The sequence below is a fragment of the Stenella coeruleoalba genome, assembly GCF_951394435.1.
Source record: "Stenella coeruleoalba genome assembly, chromosome: 21".
Taxonomy (NCBI): domain Eukaryota; kingdom Metazoa; phylum Chordata; class Mammalia; order Artiodactyla; family Delphinidae; genus Stenella; species Stenella coeruleoalba.
In genome coordinates, this window is record NC_137167.1 from 2,721,930 (window position 1) to 2,739,397 (window position 17,468).

Below are 17,468 nucleotides of genomic sequence, written 5' to 3' on the forward strand. Positions count from 1 at the left end.
GCACAACCAACGACAACCTTTAAATCCCAATGAATAATGCTGCGAACTAAGGGACCCAGTAACACCACAGTTGCCAACCTACTTACAGATCATTTCCCATAAAGCTGCCCGATTTAAAATGAGGACGTACCTGTGGGTAGGTCAGCAGCGGGAACCACGCCCCAACCAGCACTACAATGAGTGACACAGCGCCACAGGTGGGGGTCCATTTATTTAAAGAGTCATTGATCAAAAGTGGGAAGTACGGAGAAGGTCATTCTGGAGAATCTGGTCTCTATAACTTAGCATCCGAACAGGCACACGTCTGATAACTGTGCAGGGACAGCAGACGCCACCCAGGGTGGTCCCGGGTGGGCCAGCGTGTAAAGTCACCCTCCTCAGGGGTCACATTCAAATTAAATCGATAGCAGGGACGAAGGTTTAACTGACATGCTCTTTAAAATCCTCCCCAAACGGGCTTCCCTGGTGGCGCAGTAGTTGAGAGTCCGCCTGCCGATGCAGGGGACACGGGCTTGTGCCCTGGTCCGGGAAGATCCCACATGCCGCGGAGCGGCTGGGCCCGTGAGCCATGGCCCCTGAGCCTGCGCGCCCGGAGCCTGTGCTCCGCAACGGGAGAGGCCACAGCAGTGAGAGGCCCACGCACCGCAAAAAATAATAATAATAATAAAATCCACCCCAAACGGGCTTCCCTGGTGGCGCAGTGGTGGAGAGTCCGCCTGTTGATGCAGGGAACACGGGTTCGTGCCCCGGTCCGGGAAGATCCCACATGCCGCGGAGCGGCTGGGCCCGTGAGCCATGGCCGCTAAGCCTGCGCGTCCAGAGCCTGTGCTCCGCAACGGGAGAGGCCACAACAGTGAGAGGCCCGCGTACCGCTTAAAAAAAAAAAATTCCACCCCAAAGCACTCTTTAAACTATATTAGACATAAACAACAAAACCACTCGGCAGCTCCATTCTGAGCGAGGACGAGGAACCAGGCAGAGGCAGAGACAGAGACAAAGATGGGGGTGGGGGAGGGAGGGAAGGGAACGGAACCTGAGAAGTGCGGTTTCATTTAGTTCTGAGGTCAAGGTAACCGATCACATTACCCTGTCTTATTTCTTATGGTTTAATGGTCGAACGATGCAATATTTCTACAGGCGAAGGAACATAGGCAGCACACGCACCTAAGTTATGAAGCAAAGCAGTAAATTCAGCACCCATGACGCACCACCCACAGAGCGGCACCCACCCCGTCGCATCACGTGGAGGCCCCCTGCATTGGGAGGGCTGACTTTTTTTTTTTTTAATATTTATTGATTTGGCTGCATCGGGTCTTAGTGGCAGAACGCACTATCTTTAGTCAAGGCGTGTGGGATCTAGTTCCTTGACCAGGGACTGAACTCGGGGCCCCTGCATTGGGAGCGCAGAGTCTTAGCCACTGGACAACCAGGGAAGTCCCCGGGTGACGTACTTAATCTCTGTTAGTCAGGCACTTAGGAGCTGATGCACTGATTAGAGATGACTCCAGGCTTCAGGGTCTTTTTCTGGAACTCACAGTCAGCCATGATTAGGGTTCCCAGCAGCTCACTGAGGAGGGAGACTTCCCTCGAAGCCAACCAGATGGAACAGAGCCAAGCCGCTCTAGGTCCTCACCTGCACCCAGAGAGGAGCCACAGGAAACTGTGAGCACAGAGTGAAGGGGCAGCCAGTGCCCACCAGTGCTGGAAGGGTCCGATGCCCTCTCTCACCCCCTCATAGTTCCCCAAATGGGCACCCATTCCAATCCTCTCATTTACCACGATGTGGACTCGGCCACGTTATTTATTTATTAATTATTATTTTGGTCCCAATTAATTTTATTTGATATCTAAAATTTTTTTCATTTTTATTTTATATTGGAGTCTAGTTGATTTACAATGTTGGGTTAGTTTAGGTGTACAGCAAAGTGATTCAGTTATATATATACGTGTATCTATTCTTTTTCAGATTCTTTTCCCATTTGGGTCATCACAGAGTACTGAGTAGGGTTCCCTGTGCTATACAGTAGGTCCTTGCAGATTATCTATTTTATATGTAGTAGTGTGTATATGTTAATCCCACACTCCCGATTTAGTGGCCACGTTATTTACCTGCTCTGAGCCTGTTTCATCACCTGTCCGTAATCTTCCCACCCCCAAGAAAAGGATCAGGTCAGAGTATATGAACGCTCCTTAGAGCCGATGATTATTGTATACATGCTTGTGTCTATATTTTCGTTTTTATTATTATTATTTGTTAGAATATACTGAGGGAAGACCAGGATACAGGCCCAGGATTGGGTTTCAGGGTACATTGCCCTATATTCTGATTAAATACTCACAAAGAGACTGGTACATCTTTTCAGGAAAGAAGTTACCCTTCTTTAGGTCTTAGAAAAAGGACAAACTTATGCTCAGTGGCCCTTCAAGCCCTCCTGATATTAAAATTCATTCTCATTTAACAAATATTTCACACGTATATGTATCATGCCCAGCACGGTACCGTGCCAGGCAAGGAACAGGGTGTAAACAAGAAATCAGGGTCCTGCCCTCAAGGGGTCCATTTTCTAATGGGGGCGGGGAGACAATAAGCAAGTGAACAAATTCACAGAGCATTTCGGATGGCTCCCATGTGAGGAAGGGAACAGAGAGGTGCCATGCTTTGGCCCAGCTGGTGAGGGGTGGTGGGGCGTTTAGAAAGGCTGGTCTAGGAAGGCCCATCGGAAGACGCACAGTAGGTGCTCCTGGGCCGAAGAGGCACTTGGTGAGTCCAAGAGCCTGGGGATGCGACTGTCTGGGTGTGGCCTGGAGTCTCCAGGCTCCCCAGGTGTTTCTGATGCACGGCCTGAGTTAAGCACCACCCAGGTAAGCCTGTAAGTAGGCTCAGGACAGAGCCCTGGGGCACCGGGGATTGCGGCCTTCCACTTCGGAACCTTTGCTCCAGCAGCATGGCCAGGTGAGGGGGCGTGTCCACAGCAGGTGTACAGGAGTAATTACTTCTTTCACTTCACAGCCTGGAGGGAGGCAAGACAGTGTGTGTGCAATATTCACTCCCTGGAGCCTTGACTTTTCCTCCTGAAGGAATACTTCTAGGAAAAACATTACAACTAAATCAGCATACTCCATATCCCTGGAAACAGTCCACTGCTTCTCATTTCAAGTGTTAAAAAAAATACCAAAAAAGAAGGCATAAATTCATTATGATTGTCTCTGGCATTCCATAAAATGAATGATTAGAAACTAACACAGCATGACGCTGTATGGGGAGTGAACAGGTTTTATAATCCACATGTCAAGAAATAACAAGCAGCTGAGCATCCGTGGCTGCAGGCACCCAGCTGACTTTATGGCCCATCGTAAAGCAGAAAAGTCATCCGTACAAAGGATGGTTCCTGTAAAAGAAGCTGATCATCACTGCAACCATTATATGCCCCGTGACAGGAAGCTCACCAAACTCACCACAGTGGCTTCCTCTGGGGAGGAGAAGGACAAAGAGTCCTTTCATCAGAAATATCTTACTTCTTTCATTTAAAAAAATCTGAAGCAAACATGGCACAATAGTTATGAATTCTAGGGAGTGGTCCATGAGTGCTTGTTGTATTTATACTTTATTAAAAAGAGAAAGAGAGAGAGAACATTTGAAGGGTAAAAAAATTCTTCGTTTAACGTTTCTTGCATAATGTGTTAAATTGGCTGAAACCGTATAATTATTTCTTACCATGACTGTTTGCCAGTTTCTGAGGCAATGATCCAGAATTCATCATTACCATTTGTGCTTCTGTTATATTTATACACGGGGGCTAAAGAAAATCTGTTCAATGCTGTGTAGATTGTCTACTTCACACTCTTCTCTCTTATTCGATTGAATAGAAGAGGACCTTAAGTGCCTCTCTGCCATTCTTCCTAAAAGTACTGCAGACAGTCTCCATAATTTCCCAGGAAGACTGATCCTGACTCACCTCTTCCAGAGCCCTACCACTGACTTAGACATTTGGGTCAATCTTTACATATTCTTTTTTCCCCCTTAATTTATGCTTTCAATATAAATCTGTTTCAGAGGGCAATACAACTTTAGGTTCTCATATGTCTTTACAGGATAATTCATGGTCTTGTGCTAAGTCAGGCCCAATAAAAAGCAAGAAATCATCAAAATGACAGTTGAGTAGTGCTGGGGCAGGCGCAGGAAATACAGAAACTGAAAGTTTTAGAATGGATATTTTCATCCTGAAATGTTTCTTAATCAATTGTACAGCAGTAGAAAACATTACCTTCCTGCAGGAAGGTGCAGTGGGGAGGAAGTAGAAAAAGAGACAAAGGAAGAGATTCTAACAAGTTCAACAATAAATTTTAACAGGATTCACATTGGTCGATCAAACCCTGTGACTGGCAAGAAGTAATATATCCCAACACTGTGGTGTCAATTTAAAGGAACAACACAAATAAAACTTAAGCTTACAGGGAAGCTTTTACAGTATAAACTCCTAAATCAATATTATCATTACATCTAAAAATTAATATTTTTCACAAACTTACGGTTACCAAAGGCGATAGCAGGACTCGGGGGAGAGATAAATTAGGAGTTTGGGATTGACATCTACAAGCAAGTAGTATATAGTAATATATAAAATAGGTAAACAGGGTACTTCCCTGGTGGCGCACCGGTTAAGAATCCACCTACCAATGCAGGGGACGCGGGTTCAAGCTCTGGTCCAGGAAGATCCCACATGCCGCGGAACAACTAAGCCCGTGCGCCACAACTACTGAGCCTGCGCTCTAGAGCCCAAGAGGCACAACAACTGAGCCTGCGAGGCACAACTACTGAAGCCCATGTGCCTAGAGCCTGTGCTCTCCAACAAGAGAAGCAGCCCACATGGAAGAGTAGCCCCCACTCGCCGCAACTAGAGAAAGCCCACGCGCAGCAACGAAGACCCAATGCAGCTAAAATAATAAACAAATAAATAATAAATTAATTAAATAAAATAGGTAAACAACAAGGACCTACTGTACAGTACAAGGATGTCAACATCTTGTAATACAAGTATTACAATATCTTGTAATAACCTATAATGGAAAAGAATCTGAACTAGATTTTTGTATATGTATGTAAAACTGAATCACTTTGTTGTACACCTGAAACTAACACAATATTGTAAATTAACTATATTTCATTTCTAAAAAATTGTTTTTTAAAAAATTAATATTTTTCAGAGGTTCAATTGCCAAATGTATCTTAGGCTATAAAAGAAAGAACAGCGGGGAGAAAATCCCTAACAGGCCGCAGACTTCCACTGATGAATTTTTAATTGGGACTCAGCATCTCACAACTGACCAGAGTGTCACCCAAACAATTTACTTCTACTGCAGGCTGCCACTGGCAAGCCCACACTGCCACTTCCCTCTTCTTTGCTGTGGTCCCCATGTTCTTCAAAACTAGATAAGGATAAACTACAGCATGTGGCATCTCCGACAGGCCCAGCAGTACTGGACTGGCCACTTTTCAAATATCATACTTCACTGAGTCTTCCCAGGAGCCCCAAAGGTGGTGTCACCTCTGTGTTGCAGGTGAGGAAGCTGCATGTCCAATATGCAGAAATAGAATGGAGGCACAGATTGAGAAAATACAAAAAATGTTTAACAAAGATCTACAAGAACTAAAGAACAAACAAACAGAGATGAACAACACAATAACTGAAATAAAAAATACACTAGAAGGAATCAATAACAGAATAACTGAGGCAGAAGAACGAATGAGTGAGCTGGAAGATAAAATGGTGGAAATAACTGCTGAGGAAAAGAATACAGAAAAAAGAATGAAAAGAATTGAAGACAATCTCAGAGACCTCTGGGACAACATTAAACGCACCAACATTCGAAGTATAGGGGTCCCAGAAGAAGAAGAGAAAAAGAAAGGGTCTAAGAAAACATTTGAAAAGACTATAGTAGAAAACTTCCCTAACATGGGAAAGGAAATAGTCACCCAAGTCCAGGAAGCATAGAGAGTCCCATACAGGATAAGCCCTAGGAAAAACACACCAAGACACATATTAATCAAACTAACAAAAATTAAATTCAAAGGAAAAATATTAAAAGCAGCAAGGGAAAAACAAAACATAACATACAAAGGAATCATGATAAGGTTATCAGCTGATTTTTCAGCAAAAACTCTGCAGGCCAGAAGGGAGTGTCAGGATACATTAAAGAGAAAAACATACAACCAAGATTACTCTACCCAGCAAGGATCTCATTCAGATTCAACAGAGAACTCAAAAGCGTTTCAGACAAGCAAAAGCTAAGAGAATTCAGCACCACCAAACCAGCTTTACAGCAAATGCTAAAGAAACTTCTCTAGGCGGGAAACACAAGAGGAGGAAAAGACCCACAAAAACAGACCTAAAACAATTAAGAAAATGGTAATAGGAACAAACATATTGATAATAACCTTGAATGTAAATGGATTAAATGCCCCAACCAAAAGACACAGACTGGCTGAATGGATAGAAAAACAAGACCCATATATATGCTGTCTACAAGAGACCCACTTCAGACCTAGGGACACAAACAGACTGAAAGTGGAGGGATGGAAAAAGATATTCCATGGAAATGGAAATCAAAAGAAAGCTGGAGCAGCAATACTCATATCAGATAAAATAGACTTTAAAATAAAGACTGCTACAAGAGATAAGGAGGGACACTACATAATGATGAAAGGATCAAACCAATAAGAAGATATAACAATTATAAATGTTTACCTCCACACAGGAACACCTTAATACCTAATGCAAATGTTAACAACCATTAACAGGGAAATCAACAGAACACAATATTAGTAAGGGATTTTAACACCCCAATTACACCATTGGACAGATCATCCAAACAGAAAAAAAATAAGGAAACACAGGGTTTAAATGACACAATAGACCAGACAGATTTAATTGATATTTATAGAACATTCCACCCAAAAGTGGCAGAATACACTTTCTTCTCAAGTGCACACGGAACATTCTCCAGGATAGATCACATCTTGGGTCACAAACCAAGCCTCAGAAAATTTAAGAAAACTGAAATTGTATCAAGCATCTTTCTGACCACAATGTTATGAGCTTGGAAATGAATTACAGGAAAAAAACTTTTAAAAACACAAATACATGGAGGTTAAACAGTGTGCTACTAAATAACCAAGAGCTCACAGAAGAAATCAAAGAAGAAATTAAAAAATGACAATGAAAACATGATGACGCAAAACCTATGGGATGCAGCAAAAGCAGTTCTAAGAGGGAAGTTCATAGCAATTCAATCTCACTTCAAGAAACAAGAAAAATCTCAAATAAACAATCCAACCCTACACTTAAAACTGCTAGAGAAAGAAGAACAAAGAAAACCCAAAGTCAGTAGAAGAAAAGAAATCATAAAGACCAAAGCAGAAATAAATGAAATAGAAACAAAGAAAACAATAGCAAAGATCAATAAAACTAAAAGCTAGTTCTTTGAGAAGCTAAACAAAATTGATAAACCCTTAGCCAGACTCATCAAGAAAAAAAGGGAGAGGACACAAATTCATAAAATTAGAAATGAAAAAAGAGAAATCACAACTGACACTGCAGAAATACAAAGCATTATAAGAGACTACTACAAACAACTATATGCCAATAAAATGGACAACCACGAAGAAATGGACAGATTCTTAGAAAGGTATAACCTTCCAAGACTGAACCAGGAATAATTAGAAAATATAAACAGATGGATCACAAGTAATGAAATTGAAACTGTGATTAAAAATCTTCCAACAAACAAAATTCCAGGACCAGAGGGCTTCACAGGTGAATTCTATCAATCATTTAGAGAAGAGCTAACATCCAACCTTCTCAAACTCTTCAAATAATTACAGAGGGAGAAACACTCCCAAATTCATTCTATGAAGCCACCATCATCCTGATACCAAAACCAGAAAAAGATATCACAAAAAAACAAAATTATAGACCAATATCACTGATGAACATACATGCAAAAATCCTGAACAAAATACTAGCAAACAGAATCCAACAGCACATTAAAAGGATCATACACCATGATCAAGTGGCATTTATCCCAGGGATGCAAGGATTCTTCAATACACACAAATCAATCAATGTGATACACCATATTAACAAATTGAAGAAGGAAAACCGTATGATCATCTCAATAAGTGCAGGAAAAGCTTCTGACAAAATTCAACACCTATTTATGATAAAAACTCTCCAGAAAATGGGCATAGAGGAAACCTACCTCAACATAATAAAGGCCATATATGACAAACCCACAGCAAACATCACTCTCAATGGTGAAAAACTAAAAGCATTTCCACTAAGATCCGGAACAAGACAAGGATGTCCACTCTTGACAATCTTATTCAACATAGTTTTGGAAGTCTTAGCCACAGCAATCAGAGAAGAAAAAGAAATAAAAGGAATACAAATTGGAAAAGAACTAAAACTCACTGTTGCCCATGACACGATACCATACATAGAAAATCCTAAAGATGCCCCCAGAAAACTACTAGAACTAATCAATAAATTTGGTAAGGTTGCAAGATACAAAATTAATGCACAGAAATCTCTGGCATTCCTATACACCAACAATGAAAAATCAGAAACAGAAATTAAGGAAACACTCCCATTTACCATTGCAACAGAAAGAATAAAATACCTAGGAATAAACCTGCCTAAGAGGCAAAAGACTTGTACTCAGAAAACTATAGAACACTGATGAAAGAAATCAAAGATGACATAAACAGATGGAGAAATATACCATGCTCTTGGATTGGAAGAATCAATATTGTGAAAATGACTATACTACTCAAAGCAATCTAGATTCAATGCAATCTCTATCAAACTACCAATGGCATTCCTCACAGAATTAGAACAAAAAAATTTACAATTCATATGCAAACACAAAAGACCCCCAATAGCCAAAGCAATCTTAAGAAAGAAAAACAGAGTTGAAGGAATAGGCTCCCCAACTTCAAACTATACTACAAAACTACAGTAATCAAGACAGTATGGTACTGGCACAAAGACAGAAATATAGATCAATGGTACAGGATAGAATGTCCAGAGAAAAACCCATGCACATATGGGCACCTAATTTACAACAAAGGAGGCCAGAACATACAATGGAGAAAAGACAGCCTCTTCAATAAATGTTGTTGGGAAAACTGGACAGCTACATGTAAAAGAATGAAATTAGAACATTACCTAACACCATACACAAAAATAAACTCCAAATGGATTAAACACTTAAATGAAAGACCAGACATATATAACTCCTAGAGGAAAACACAGGAAACACACTCTTTGGCATAAACCACAGCAAGATCTTTTTTGACCCACCTCCTAGAGTAACGGAAATAAAAACAGAAATTAAAAAATGGGACTTAAACTTAAAAGCCTTTGCACAGCAAAGGAAACCATAAACAAGACAAAAACACAACCCTCAGAATGGGAGAAAGTATTTGCAAATGAAACAACAGACAAAGGATTAATCTCCAAAATATACAAATAGCTCATGGACCTCAATATCAAAAAAAAAAAATCCAGTTACAAAATGGGCAGAAGACCTAAATAGACATTTCATCAAGGAAGACATACAGATGGCCAAGAGGCACATGAAAAGATGCTCAACATCACTAATTATCAGGGAAATGCAAATCAAAACTACAATAAGGCATCACCTCACACTGGTCAAAATGGCCATTATCAAAAAAATCTAGAAACAATAAATGCTGGATTGGATGTGGAGAAATGGGAACCCTCTTGCACTGTTGGTGGGAATGTAAATTGATACAACCACTATGGAAAACAGTATGGAGATTCCTTAAAAAACTAAAAATAGAACTACCATATGACCCAGCAATCCCACACTACTGGGCATATACCCTGATAAAGCCATAATTCAAAAAGAGACATGTACCCCAATGTTCACTGCAGCACTATTTACAATAGCCAGGACATGGAACCAACCTAAATGTCCATCGACAGATGAATGGATAAAGAAGATGTGGCACACATATACAATGGAATATTACCCAGCCATAAAAAGAAACAAAATTGAGTTATTTGTAGTGAGGTGAATGGACCTAGAGTCTGTCATACAGAGTGAAGTAAGTCAGAAAGAGAAAAACAAATACTGTATTCTAACACGTATATATGGAATCCAAAAAAAACCAAAAATGGTACTGATGAACCTAGCTGAAGGGCAGGAATAAAGAGGTAGACATAGAGAATGGACCTGAGGACATGGGGTGGGAGGGGGAAGCTGGGGCAAAGTGATAGTAGCATCGACATATATACACTACCGAATATAAAACAGTTAGCTAGTGGGAAGCAGCAGCATAGCACAGGGAGATCAGCTTGGTACTTTGTGATGACCTAGAGGGACGGGATAGGCAGGATGGGAGGGAGGCTCAAGAGGGAGGGGATATGGGGACATATGTATGCATATGGCTGATTCACTTTGTTGTACAACAGAAACTAACATAGTATTGTGAAACAATTATACTCCAATAAAGATCTATTTTAAAAAAGTAACTGATGTTGCAAAAACTGGACAGCCACATGCAAAAAAACTAAACTAAACCACTATCCCACACCATGCACAAAAATCAACTCAAAATGGATTAAAGTCTTGAATGTAAGACCTGAAACTGTAAGATTCCTAGAAGAAAACATAGGCTGTACACACTCAGATGTGAGTCTTAAAAATATGTTTCTAGATATGTTTCCTCAGGTAAGAGAAACAAAAGCAAAAAGAAACAAATGGGACTACAGCAAACTAAAATTGCTCCTGTACAGCAAAGGAAACCATCAACAAAGTGAAAGGACAACTTACCAAACAGCAGAGGATATCTGCAAATGCTATATCTGATAAGAGGTTAATATCTAAAATATATAAAGAACTCATACAACTCAACAACAACAACAAAAAAAAACAAACCCAAACAACCGGATTAAAAAATGGGCAGAGGACCAGAATAGACATTTTCCAAAGAAGACAAACAGATGGCCAACAAGCACCTGAAAAGATGTTCAACATCACTAATTATTAGGGAAATGCACATCAAAACTGCAATGAGATATCACCTTGTGTCTGTTAGAATGGCTATTATCAAAAAGGCAAGAAATAACAAGTGTTGGCAAAGATGGAGAAAAAAAGAGAGCCCTAGTACACTGTTGGTGGGAATGTAAATTGGTGCAGTCACTATGTAAAATGGTACAGACATTCCTCAAAAAATTAAGAGTGGAACTACCATACAGTCCAGCTATTCCACTTCTGAGTATTTATCCGAAGAATATGAAAACACTAATTCAAAGATTTATGCACCCCTATGTTCACAGCAGCATTATTTACAATAGCCAAGATATGGAAACAACCTAAGTGCCCATCAACAGATGAATGGATAAAGAGAATGTGGTATACATACATATATACATACATCTATACAGTGTATACAATGTAACCTTGCCATCTGCAACAACATGGATGGAACTTGGGGTATCATGCTAAGTGAAATAAGTCAGATGGAGAAAGACAAATACTATATGATATCAGTCATATGTGGAATACAAAAAAACCAACAAACAAGTAAACAAAAAAAAAATAAATGAACAAGCCAAACCAAACAAAAAGAAACACGTAGATACAGAAAACAGAGTGGTGGTTACCAGAGGGTAAGGGGTGGGGGGGAGGGAAAAATAAGTAAAGGGGATCAACTGTATGGTGATACATGGAAACTAAATTTTTGGTGGTGAACACACTATAGGGTACGCAGAAGCAGAAATATAATGTTGTACACATGAAGCATATACTGTCATAAACCAATGTTACCTCTATAAAAAAAATATGAATTAGAAAATAAAAGGTGGGTCAGAAATACACAATACACTGCAACCACTTTTGTTTTGCAAAATGTTCTCGCTCAGAGCAATTAGAAATAGGAAAAACTGAATTTTATTTTACCTTCATTTATTTTACCTTCATTTCCAGTGTTCTTCATTTCTTTGTATAGATCCAAGATTCCACCTGGTATCATAATCCTTCTGCCTAATGATCTTTCTTTAACATTTCTTGTAGAGTATGTGTGCTGGCAATGAATTTCCATAGTTATTATTTGAGAAAAACATTTTTTTCTCTTTCATTTTTGAAATAGATTTTCACTAGGTGTAGAATCTGGGTTGATAGTTCTTTCCTAGCAATTTTTAAATGTCACTCCATTGTGTTCTAACTTGCATAGTTTCTGAAGCAGAGTCTGCTTAATTCTTAGTTTTATTCCTCCATAATGTGTCTTCTTTCCTCTGGCTCTCTTTAAGATCTTCTCTTCTTTTGTCCATAACTGCTTGACTGTGTGTTTTGTTTTGTCGTATTTAACCTGCCAGGTATTCTCTGAGCTTCCTGGATTCGCTGTCACTCATTTGGGGAATTATTCAGCCATTATTTCTTTTCTTTTTTTTTTTTTAATTTTTGGCTGTGTTGGGTCTTCGTTGCTGCACACAGGCTTTCTCTAGTTGTGGCGAGCGGGGGCTACTCTTTGTTGCGGTGTACGGGCTTCTCATTGCAGTGGCTTCTCTTGTTGCAGAGCACCGGCTCTAGGCGCGCGGGCTTCAGTAGTTGTGGCATACAGGCTCTAGAGCGCAGACTCAGTAGTTGTGGTGCACGGGCTTAGTTGCTCCGTGGCATGAGGCATTCCAATAAAGTAAATGTTAGACTGTCTGGTATTATCCCACAACTCTTAGATGTTCTGGTCTTTTTTGGGGTTTTTTTTTTTTTTTTTTGGTTTTGTTCTGTTCTTCTTGCTTTTATTTTTTTTTCCCTGTGTTTCAGTTTGGGTGGTTTCTATTAATCCATCTGATCTTGCACATTTTCTATTAGAGCCTTTAGCCTATTTAATCACAGTTACTTTAAACTTCCTGTCAGACAGTTCCAGCATCTGTGACATGCCTGAGTCTGACTCTAACGATTGCTTTGTCTCCTGGGATTTTTTCCTTGCCTTTTCATATGCTTAGTAATTTTTTACTTAAAAGTTGGACACCTTGTGTAGGCATGCAGACTAACATAACTATTTTTTTTAATTCCTGGAAATGGGCACACCTTTCCTTCTGCTAGGCCTTAGTGTGAGTTTAAGCTAATCTAATCAGGAGTTGGGCTGGCTTTGAGGTCTCTTGTTGCCATGGTTACCCTCAGTGCCCCACCCTGTGTTAGACTCAAATGCCAGAGTCTGTTTTCCAATGACTACTGCACCCTCAGCCTTAAGTCCTCCCTCCGCAGCAGGCCTCAGAGGTCTGCCTCTTGCAAATTACTCGTTATTCCACACTTGTTAGCCTGGTGGTGGTGTGAGGGTGGAGGGCGTCCTCTGTTGTTCCGCTTAAGCCTCAGTCTCAGGCAGGTCCTGTGTCCTTGGACCTCGAGGGGATGGCCTACTCAGTGACCCTGCTCTCTCCTGCATCCATTGTCCTGAATCCAGCTTGTAATCCTGCCCCTCCCTTGAGGGTTAAGATTTTCTTTCCTGTTTTCTTCCCGCAGCTACACTGAGATTTCAGCAGTACCCTAACGATGACAGTGTCTGTCATCCCTCTCCCAAAGTAAAGCTTTTGTCTGTGGCGGAGATACAGAAGAGTTCAGGAGAAATTTCTTGCCCTTCCCACAGCAGCTTCTTCTCCTCCCCCCGGTTCTGCCCGATGAGAAAGATCTTCTATGGACTTTTTTAGTCTTTTCTGTGAGGGACTGGTGTGGTTCATGGAGAGAAGAACTTGCAAGGTGGTGCAGATTCCCCAATATTTGCACCCCCTGGGGCATCACACACAGCCAACCTTCTCCAATCTCCAGTCAGCCTTGCTGGACTCTTCTTACCTGTGTGTAGGTAAGTGAGTGCTGTGTCTCCTCTGTCCCTGCACCCTGGGTCTTGCACTTTCAGCATCCCGTGCGTTCAAGATCCGTTGTGAACTGTGTGTCCAGCTTTTACCCATTTCAAGGTTGGGAGTGAAGTTCTTTACAGGTCTTCCCACCCTTCTATACCTCCAACCAGACACCGAAATGCCTCTATGCCCTTTCATCCTCTTCCCTCCACCAAGAGCAACCTTCCTGCTTATCTCCAAACACCAAAATCCACCTCAAATATTACACACCCATCAAAACCGTTCCTCATTTCTCGCAATCATAAGTCAGCTTCCCCCATGCTCCGCAGCATTGCACTTGGACCTCTCCTTTTGCGCTCAGCATGAGCTGTCTGGGAGGCAGTATATTTCTAAATATGTTTTACCTCGTGTAATAGAACATCAGGTTTCCCCATGGTGTCTATTTGTCTTATTACTATGTATGCTTATATATATTCTATATGTGCTTATCTTGTATCGTAAGCAAGATCATTTCTTCTTTGATAACACAGTACAAACTTTTTCCTTTTTTTAAATTAGTATTTCTCTTTTACACCACCTTATACTCTCCTCCAACCTCCAAATACACAGGTTCACCTGGTCCTTTCCTGCTAACTGTAAATGACTAAGAGACAGCAGTATGGAATTGGCATAAAAAGGACACATATATCAATAGAACAGAGAGCCCAGAAATAAACTCATGCATAGAATTTTTGACAAGGCACCAAGAACATACAATGGGGAATGGACAGTCTCTTCAATAAATGGTGTTGGGAAAACTGGACAGCCACATGCAAAAGAATAAAACTGGACCCTTTTCTTACACCACTCACAAAGATCAACTCAAACGGATTAAGGACTAAAATGCAACACCTGAAACAATAAAACTCCTAGAAGAAAACATAGGCAGTAAGCTCTTCACAATAATGTTTTGGATCTGCCGCCAAAAACACAGGCAACGAAAGCAAAAATAAACAAGTGAGACTACATCAAACTACAAGGTTTCTGTACAGCAGAGGAAACCATCAACAAAATTAAAAAGCAACCTGTGGGACTTCCCTGGTGGTGCAGTGGTTAAGAATCCGCCTGCCAATGCAGGGACACGGGTTTGAGCCCTGGTCCAGGAAGATCCCACGTGTCGCAGAGCAACTAAGCCCGTGCGCCACAACTACTGAACCTGTGCTCTAGAGCCCGCGAGCCACAACTACTGAAGCCTGCGCGCCTAGAGCCTGTCCTCCGCAACAAGAGAAGCCACCACAATGAGAAGCCCTCGCACTGCAAAGAAAAGGAGTAGCCCCCACTCGCCGCAATTAGAGAAAGCCCACATGCAGCAAGGAAGACCTAACGCAGCCAAAAATAAATAAATTAAATAATTTTAAAAAAAGGCAACCTGCGGAATGGGAGAAAATATTTGCAAATCACATATCTGATAAGGGGTTAATATCCAAAATATATAAGGAACTCTTATAACTCAATAGCAAAAAAAAAACCACCTCATTTAAAAATGGACAAAGGACCTAAATAGACATGTTTCCAAAGAAACCACGCAAATGGCCCACAGATATATGAAAAGATGTTCAACATCACTAATTATCAGGGAAATTTAAATGAAAACCACAATATCACCTCACGCCTGTTATTATCACACCTATTATCAAAAAGACAAGAGACAACAAATGTTGGCAAGGATCTGGGGAAAGGGAACGCTATTGGTAGTTATACAAATTGGAGTGGCAACGGTAGGAAAAAATATGAAGATTCCTCAAAAAATTAAAAATGGAACTACCATATAATCCAGCAATCCTACATCTGGGTATGTATCCAAAGGAAATGAAATTACTGTCTCAAAGAGATATCTACACCCCCATGTTCACTGTAGCATTATTCTCATGAGGCAAGATATGGAAACAACCTAAGTACCTAAGTGTCCATCAATGGATGAGTGGGTGAAGAAAGTGTGAAACACACACATGCACACACGCACATACGATGGAATATTATTCATCCATCCAAAAGAAGGAAGTAGAGTTGACCCTTGAAAAACGTGGGTCTGAACTGCATAGGTCCACTTATACTCAAATTGTTTTCAACAGGAAATACTATGGTACTACAGGATCCAAGGCTGGTTGAGTCTGTGGATGCAGAACTGTATCCTGAGGACCTGGTATATGAGGAATGGAGCTGACTATGAATTATAAGCAGATCTTCAACTGCGTGGAGGGTCAGTGCCGCTAAGCCCCAGGCTGTTCAAGGGTGAACTGTACTGCCTTTTGCAACAACACGGATGAACCCAGAGGACATTATGTGAATTGAGATAAGCCAGAGAGAAATAAATACTGTACAGTATCACATGTGAACTCTAAGAAAACCAACAAGACCCTTAAATTCATAGAAACAGTAGAATGTTTATTTCTGGGTGAGGGGGATTTTGGTCAAAAGGTACAATCTTCCAGTTATGAGATTAATGAAGTTCTGAGGATACAGCATGGGAACTACAGGTAATAATAGTGTATGATATACTTGAAATCTACTAAGAGAGTAAATCAGAAGTAGTCTCACCACAAAAAAAACAAAAAAAGGTAACTCTGAAGTGGTAGATGTGTGAATTAACTTGACTGTGGTGATCATTTCACCAATTATATGAAATCTTCACACAGCACACTTTAAATTATATTACAATTTTATTTGTCAATCATTACCTCATCAAAGCTGGAGAAAGGAAAAAGGAAAACTGCAGGAAGACAGTGAATTCCAAGAGTTAAACCCTCCAGTCTTCCGGTGCTGGCGGGAGCAGCCACCCCAAATATCCTGTGTGCTTCAGGGTCTAGACCTTCATCCTCCCTCTTACCACAGAGCTTCCTGTCCACTATTAAAACCACTCACTTGGCAAGTGTTTGTTTGAGTCTTTTCTACGTGGCAGCGTGTCTCTCAATGCTAGCTGCCTACCTTCTCCTTTATTCTTTACCATTAGAACCCCAATTTTGCTCCAGGCAGCAACATACCCTCCATAACAAAGCAGCTTCATTTCCCTGGCTCTCTTGCAGCTAAGGATGACCTACTTCTGGCCAGGGAGGTGTGGGCAGAAGAAAGCTGTCCTTTTCCTAAGAACAAGAGAAGCAAGGCTTTGTTTGGACTTCCCTGGTGGCACAGTGGTTAAGAGTCCACCTGCCAGAAGCCACCGCAATGAGAAGCCCGTGCACCGCAACAAAGAGTAGCCCCCGCTTGCCGCAACTAGAGAAAAGCCGACGCGTGACAACGAAGACCCAATGCAGCCCAAAATTAATTAATTTAAAAGGAAAAAAAAAGAATCCACCTGCCAATGCAGGGGACATGGGTTCAAGCCCTGGTCCTGGAAGATACCACATGCTGTGGAGCAACTAAGCCCGTGCACCACAACTACTGAGCCTGTGCTCTAGAGTCCACGAGCCACAATTACTGAGTCTGCGTGCCTAGAGCCCATGCTCTGCAACAAGAGAAGCCACCGCAATGAGATGCCCATGCACTGCAACGAAGAGTAGCCCCCGTTCACCGCAACTAGAGAAAGCCCACGCACAGCGACGAAGACCCAAC

At 41.2% G+C, this 17,468-nt stretch overlaps 1 protein-coding gene across 1 annotated transcript in view; it reads right to left on the minus strand.

The window, feature by feature from the left end:
• CSGALNACT1 (chondroitin sulfate N-acetylgalactosaminyltransferase 1) overlaps positions 1 to 17,468 on the minus strand; it is a 322,828-nt gene that overhangs the window by 263,658 nt on the left and 41,702 nt on the right. The gene's annotated exons all lie outside the window — the stretch shown is intronic.